Below are 8169 nucleotides of genomic sequence, written 5' to 3' on the forward strand. Positions count from 1 at the left end.
GCCAATGGATACTGCCTTGCCACCGTATGATCTGCTTGGAGATTAGCTGAACCCCCGCTCCACAGCAGCAGTAGCTAGGGGGAAGACCAGAATGATTTCAATTAGATGTAAAACGTTGGAGAACTCTTCCCTCAGCTGGGCATCGAGGAAGATATTCTCCCACATCTGCCCAAGCTGGCCCCTCGGCTGGCGGCGCATGTGGGCCTTGATTGCAGCCCACTCCCGTCGCAGGGCGTCCTCCTCAAACCCATTCCTGGCCAGCACAGGCTGGAAGTGGGCGACGAGGGTGCGGAGGTGCTCGAACCCATACCCTGCCAGGGTGTCATCCACAGGCCACTCACGGGGGTCCACGATCTTGGCTGCTGAACGGTGGACCTCAGTGCCATCCAGTCTTTCCGTCAGGTGGTCGGTGACACTTTGAAATTCTCGTCTTTTTCTCCAGGTGGTCGAAAGCATGGCCTCGTGGGTTTTCCACCGACAACTTGTCACACCTCGCCCGTTTTGTCCATTTTGAACTTTGCGGGTCCTCACCCGTGTGTATCATGATGTGCGCTTTCAACTGCCCGAATGTTCGTCGTGTCGTGCCACAGTCCTCACACTTTCTAGCGTCTCACACCCGTGTGCGTGCCCTATTGCTGATAGATGGTTTTGAAATCTGGAGAAATATCCAAAATCGTTTTCTCCTTTCATAGTTGTCTTCTGCATGTTTTTCATCTTTGTGTATCACTACCATCATGTTTGTACTGACCATGTAGTTGTCAGTCGTCCCCGGCGTTTTCTTTTAGGGGGCTTCTGAGTGGGGCTTCGAGACATGTGGAGAACGTCTCAATCATTTCTTCCAACATGGTTGACAGCTCATCCTTTACTGCATTCTGATAACACATACCTGAGAACGTGCCCATCTCTACTGTTGCTCTTACTTCGGCTTGGATGGTATGCCTTATGGTGTCTTTAGCCGTCGTTCCTTTGCAGGATGCAACAGTGTCAGGTGTGGAAACACTGTGCATCATCATCTGGGCGGCACCCACATTGTCAACGCCATCTGCTATGTACTGTGCTAGAAAAAAACCGGGATAGTGTACAGCCTTAAACCTACCTTCAAATTGTAATACTAGTACTTCCAAAATCTAGTACCCGTAGTTTTCTTGGCTGGCCTTTTTCGCTTCTTGGTGGTTGGGAGACGGTGACCGGGGAGGCGTTGTTGTCGGGCTTGGTTCTGATTACAGCGGAGTTTCGAAAACACATACCTGAGAATGTGCCCATCTCTACTGTTGCTCTCACTTCGGCTTGGATGGTATGCCGTTTGCAGGATGCAACAGTGTTTGCAGGATGCAACAGTGTCAGGTGTGGAAACACTGTGCATCATTATCTGGCCAGCTGGGCGGCACCCACATTGTCTACACCATCTGCTATGTACTGTTGAAAGAATGCAAAAAGATGTGTTGCATGTACACATATGATATGATACATTATTTTAACTTACTAAAATGTTAAATTCAGCTAAAATGTTTAATTCAGCTAATACGACAGGACCTACATGTCACCTTCTCCGACATCTCCCCCCGCCTACCTGGTCCCCCGGCGGCGGGCGTACCTAGTTTGGGGGGTTAGCAGACTGAGTGCGGCTACTATCATAGCTAGACCTACGGGGAGCGCTATCGTTATTCCCTCCGCTGGAGTTCGGGCAGTCTCTCTTGATATGTCCGGGTTCTCAAAGTTCCTGTTTGTTTTTTTTTAAATGAAATAACACATCTAATGGTTGGTTAGTGGGTGTGTGGATGGGTGGTTGCGTTGGTTGGGTGGTTGATGATACTTCTACAGAACAGAAACAGTACAGGTGGTGAGTCAGATTTTAACTTGCATCTACACTCACTTCCAGGCTTCCTTAGTCATTTTGTCTGCTGATTTTTTTTTTACATATTTTTACATGCCATGTGAGTAAGTTGGTGCATATGATGTTATTTTGTTACCACAATACGATATAGGTATCTGATCAATGAGATGTTCAGTGGATGGCACCGTAGGTGCTGGTGCCTCCTTTTCATTGCCAGTAATTTGAAAAGGCGGTCCCCATTCCCAGACACCTTGATGGCGACATGGTTGGGAGGCATGTTGGAATACCTGAGTGTTCTGTTCACATCTGTTACTTTAATTATTCATTTGCTTTCCTCTCCCAAAGACTTTATGAGGAAGATTTATGAGGAAGGTATTATCATATTGTTACAATAACGGCTACAATACAGTTAGTAACTGAAAAAGTTGCAAAATGTAAGAACTCTACAGACAAAAAAAATTGAAAGAGTGATAAGATTATTTACCTTGCCATGTCAGGTATAGAACATGGGAACAGGCCGCCGCAGAGATCTTGTCCGCCGGCGTCATCGTTTCTGAACTGACGTCTAATGGGCACGTCTCAGCATCGAACGGTTCGCTGTACGTCTGTTGGTGCCCTCCGGTGGTGTGGTGGTATGGGGTATAGACAGCAAGCTTCACCACATGCTTCTGCCCAGTCTTAGGATTGGTCATTTTCAGATCTGTCTCTCTTTCTGATACAATCTCGGTGTTATTGTACATCTCACAATCTCTTTCAGCTCGTCGCTGAACACGATGTACGTGTTGGGAGGGGCACGGCTGAGTCCCTACAAGTCCCAAAAAAAATTGTTTAGGGATAAGCATCGACACATACACGCATCAGTTTTTGGTATAATTTAACAGTAACGGTATGAAAAATGGACCGGCCAATCACTGGCAAAATAATTATAAACAAATACACTTATCCTCGCTGGTCAGTACATTTTTGTTTCTGTAACATACACAAAGTATTAAGTTCTCCATCTTCGCAACGTAACAATATGCCAAAACATAAAGTGTAACAATGAACTCTTCAAATATTATTTTAACCATACGTATGACGGAATTTTTTTACTTACGTAGATTAGCAGTCCACTGAGCGCACGGTAGAGTTTGTTTCGTCGTTCGAAGTTCGTGCGCTGGTATTTGTACTGGGCTGGCAGTGTTTGCACCAGTAAGACAATCCCTGAGTCTCATATTCTGGTCGCAAGCTCATACCGGGACTTAAGCCACTGGCGGGGATTATGCTTAGAAGATCGTTTGAATTATTGGTCTTGCCTCTTGGTTTCATCTGCGTACTGTGGCCTCTCCCGGATTAGCTTGTTGATCATAGCACTGCGGTCATGGGCGTGGTCAACAATCTGCACGCCTGTTTCCTAGGAAAATAACATGATAAAGTTAGTGGCACAGCTTTTATTAGTAAAAGCATTGCTACGGTTAAGTTAGACTAATGATTCAAACAATGTGTTCTATTGCTATGCTAACACTGTTACATTGTCGTCAGTGAAGGATAAGATGTATTAAAGAACCTATTTACAAACCTAGTCCGTCAAAATGCTGATACAGCCTCCCGGTCCCCCCACCAGCTCATGTTTCTGGGAGGACCGCTCTTCCTCTTAGACTAACTCTTTTCAGCTTTTATTTACTATGTTATACAAATAAGATTCATGTAAATGTATTTTCTCCAAAGGCCTTTCCCAGTGGTTCGTCTAATGTTCATTCTCTGTTCCCAATGGGACATTATGTTTCGAGTTACATATTGCCATTTTACATATTGGGACAAGTTACTTGCGGCAATTTTGATTGTTCGATATTGCAGAAAAATACCTTTATCTGCCAGCTGCGGGTGCCAGGTCACTCCTTGGCTCCTCCTGGCTCCACTGGACACTTTCTTGAATTTCCTTGCGATGGCCTTCGTTGCTGTAATGGATGTAAAATACATAGTATTCATTGCCACAACAGTGAACTATTTCCTGCCCCCCTGAGATTTGATAAAGACATGTATCAATGTGGAAAACCAGTTGAATGCAAACCATAATATAAAATATTCCTCAAAGAAGATTTGGTAACTTTAAGTAGAAAAGAACTGCCAATTTCAATCACTGTCAGTCAAGGTATAGGCATAGGTGCTGCAGTTCTGTCCTTTTCATGTTTATTTTTCTGATTAAGGAAAGTAAGAAAAGCAAATCTAACCACAGAATATATAGACACATTGCCAGGTATACGAGTGGTAGATGTTAGCTTACCGTGCCAGGTGTCATTTGAGTTGTTCGTCTTGCTGCCATCGGGGTACTGCGGCCTCTCCCGGATTAGTTTGTTGATCACGGCACTCCGGTCGTGCGCGTGATCAACAATCTGCACGCCTGTTTCAACATAGGAGAATAACATGATAAAGTTAGTGGCACAGTAAAAGCATTATTACTACGGTTGAGCTAGACTAATGATTCAAACAATGTGTTCCATTGCTATGCTAACACTGTTACATTGTCGTCAGTGAAGGATAAGATGTATTAAAGAACCTATTTACAAACCTAGTCCGTCAAAATGCTGATTCAGCCTCCCGGTCCCCACCAGCTCATGTTTCTGGGAGGACCTCTCTTCGTCTTTTGTCACAGGCATGTGTCACACGGTGGAAGAGATAAGATGAAGATGAGGATGTAGTTTTAGGTTTGTTCAAACACAACGCCAACGGATGTGTTCAAAATTTGTCTGCAGACAGCAAAGAAGCATTGATTTACCCAGTCCAGTGTTGCGAGGTTCATCCTCATCGTAACTGTCGTGTTGGTAGCAGACCCTCTTGTCAACATACACCAGTACTGCGTTGTTGTATGATTCGCAGTAGTGGGTGTCCTTGGCCTAGTGTCAGGGTGAAGGGATGGAATAGTGATTAGTAAAATGTGTAATTTTCTCACATCTTTGCAGTGACAAAACCCTAAAGTACGGGTAACATTTAAAGGATTGTTTTTGTCGGTCAAAGTGAAAGTTTTAAGTCGTTCACAAATAATCACAAACCAAGACAAAGGACAAAGACACGCTCGCCGCAGATCAGTCTTAAAAAGTAAACAACCTTTTACTTTGGCGAGAATCATGTTGGTCAGCGTGTCCACAGAAGGGTAGACTAAATGAATCGGTTCACCTAAATATGGTACTATCCAAGTGCCCGAATGCAGCACAAACCTACACAAAAATAGTTATCGTGGTCCTTGTACACAACGGTTTTGTGTATGAAGTTCGTGAGGAGTTTTCTGCATGTTGGTCTGTGATGATGAAATACATCCTTGCCTTTCTGACATGTCAAAATGGCATCGAATTGCGTCTTCCTAACATGTAGTTTCTTTCATGTTATAAAATCCACATTTTGTTCCATATGCATCATTTTATGTACCATAATATGTACGATTATGTATGTACCTTTGTTTTGTTCCAATTGTACTGTGAATGAATAAAAGTTTGAAAAAAATCAACGTACAAGTTTTATAAAGTCAGACTGGACAAAAACTAATCAGCGCTTTATCTTTAACATTATTTACAAGAAAATGAAATATTCACAGCTGTATTTACTATTTTTGTTGTCTTCTCAAGAAGTAGACAAAGGTGGAGCTGCCAAAAATAGTCACTGATCACACTGTTTTAAGCAACATATATTGAGCTCCACCCGCCTTATAAAGTTAAACATATTACCAAGTATCGCGACAGCCATGACGTACCCTGGCTAAGTGCGTCGTTCGTACCTTTCAGGTTTTTGCTATCATTGTCCGCGCACTGTTTGCCGACAGCTAACCCACTGCGCTTCAATAAAGATTCCGTGTTCTTTTTTGCCATCTTGTATTCGCCGCTACCCATTTTCTTGGTCCTGTCGAAAGTTGTGTGCCCTCTGCGTCGGCGACCTTCGCAGACCGCACAGTCCTGACTTTCTGTAGACAATGCCAACAGTATCTTGGGCATTTCAACCTCAAACAAAGGGCATTCCGCATGTGTGCAATGCAGTGTCAAAATGTAAAATAATTTACTTGTGTACGCTTCTGCTCTAGGGAAGACCACATAAAAGATACAATTCCATTTTCTACCTAGAATAAAATAGAATATAAAGTTCGTATGTACCACAGAGTGAAACCTTAACCCTCAACAGAACACCTTCCCGGACTGATTAATCTGTACACCTGGGGTCCGCGCGGACCCCAGAGCAGTTTTTTGCTAATTTTTAGAAATTATCAACATGCTACCAGCTCAATTGTTTTGCAAACTGATGTGGGAACCTCTGTGTCCACATTACATACAAAAATCATACATTTTGAACTTTTTCTATTTTTTGTTGAAGAAAAGAAGACAAGAAGAAATACCCGATTTTTAAACCCATTTCAGACTGAAGGGGCTTTTGAGGCCCAACTTTGATCTCAGATAGCGGCTAAACGGCTTGCGCTAGAAGTATCAAATTTGGAGACCTTTCCTAAAATGTCTCTGGAAAAAAGTTCATATTAGTTTAATACTAGTAAGTTGATGTTTTTTGTGTTGCCATGGCAACAGGTTTCTAGCAGGCAGTTTTTTTGAAAATAGAAGTAATTTTGGTTTAAACATAAAAACTTTTAGAGTTTTATATTAAATTACACTTCTTTTCTAACATTAATAACATCTTACATAATTAAATTTAAGTTAAATCATTTAATATGCATAGAATATGCTAATTTGATTACGTCATTGGTCAAAATCCAATATGGCGGCCTATATTATTAGCTCTGACGTCATATGACGTTAGAATTACACCAAAGTTATTAAAATTTAATTCTATTACTACACCATGCTCTGAAAACTTGGTAGACATACGATGAGTGCATAAAAACATATAAAAACGGAAATAAGGTAATGTATAAGAACGCCAGTGTATCAATTATGATCGAAAGCCGGCTGGGGTCCGCGCGGACCCCAAAAGAAAATCAGATATATTTTTTTTTATAAATGGTAGAAACGGAGTTTTCTGCACTGTGTTGAGAGACAACTTTGTGGGTGACAATTACCTAAAATTTCAGAAAAAAATCTTTAGAAACAAAAAAGATATTACACAATATATAGTGCTGGGGTCCGCGCGGACCCCAGGTGTACTGTTTAGGGTTAAACAAATTCTCGCAGGTTGTCACCTGCAGTCCTGATGTCCTGTTCTGTGATGTTGCTCCCAACCAACGAACGTATGGACTGCAGAGACCAGCAGGACGTAGTTGTCAAAGTGCTCCGTTGAGAGGAAAAATTGCATTATTGGCACTGAATAGTACAGTAGCCAGGCCCTGAACTCGGATGCTGAAAAAAGATTAACATTCAGTGCATCTAATGACATACATGTATCTGCACAGAATTTTTGCCGACAGTAGGAAGTACGCCAGTCTGTGTACTTGAAGCGTGTATTTTCCTCCGATCGGGGGCAGGGCCATATCCATCTTTGTCCACATATCCTGAACAGATGCGACAGATGCTCATGTCGTCGCTTCGTCTAGTTAAAAGTTCCTTCAGTTGTGTCAAGGTGGGCTCCTTGGGCCTAGATCTGTAGAAGGCGGTCATCTTTTAATACGGAGGAAAAAGAAGACGAAAAGAAAAACATGGCTCGAAATACGCTTTTCTGCTTTCCTGAACTAGTGCATGACCCGAATATATAAGCTTGTCAATGATTAAATTCTAAAATTTAAGCAGCTGTTACAGAAAGCTATGGATACATGTGTAGCAAATAGTAACTTTGATGGCTGAACTGGAAGGGATTCACCTGTTTATGGTCCATGGTTCTTTTAATGGCCACTGTCTGCGGTCCCAACCCCGCAGCCACATATCCATCCTCTTCTGACGGGAGCGGTGTCTTGTCTAAGTCTTTCTCTACGAGGAAAAACTGAACCTCCATGTCGTCACAAGAGGAAGACTGTCTTCCTGTCCGGTATGCCTGTCTCCCTCGACTGGGTATGCTCCTACCCCTGGCACCGTATAGACCATGAGAGCTCCTATAAATGACGAGAACAAGAGCCAGGCGTTTTAAGTATTCCTGCAGTCTCCAAAGAAAGCCCCTTTGGTCCCAAAATCTTATCATTTCCAAATTTGGTGACAACCTTTTCACACGCCATATATCATCATATTTTATCCATGACTTCCTGAGTTATGCTGTTCACAGACACACAAACAATCAAACACTGAGAGACAAACGGCACAAAAATCATCTCCTTAAAGAAAATAATAAAGGACTGGCGCACTGTGGCATTGATCTTGCAACCACATGTTCAAAATGATGGGCTTTATTTACCGCAACATTTCTTCCTGGGGACTTCCAGCTGGGGCAGGAGCAGAAGC

At 42.8% G+C, this 8169-nt stretch overlaps 1 long non-coding RNA gene across 1 annotated transcript; it reads right to left on the bottom strand.

Moving 5' to 3' along the window:
* Positions 1 to 3677: 3677 nt before the first annotated feature.
* On the bottom strand, positions 3678 to 4395 carry LOC109471232. The gene is made up of 3 exons (XR_002140297.1): positions 4383 to 4395; positions 4098 to 4214; positions 3678 to 3771 (listed from the first exon to the last, which is right to left on the bottom strand). It is a non-coding gene; the product is annotated as an uncharacterized LOC109471232 (long non-coding RNA).
* Between the last annotated feature and the right edge of the window lie 3774 nt (positions 4396 to 8169).

The sequence above is a fragment of the Branchiostoma belcheri genome, unplaced genomic scaffold (genome assembly GCF_001625305.1).
Source record: "Branchiostoma belcheri isolate BF01 breed outbred unplaced genomic scaffold, Haploidv18h27 scaffold240, whole genome shotgun sequence".
Classification (NCBI taxonomy): domain Eukaryota; kingdom Metazoa; phylum Chordata; class Leptocardii; order Amphioxiformes; family Branchiostomatidae; genus Branchiostoma; species Branchiostoma belcheri.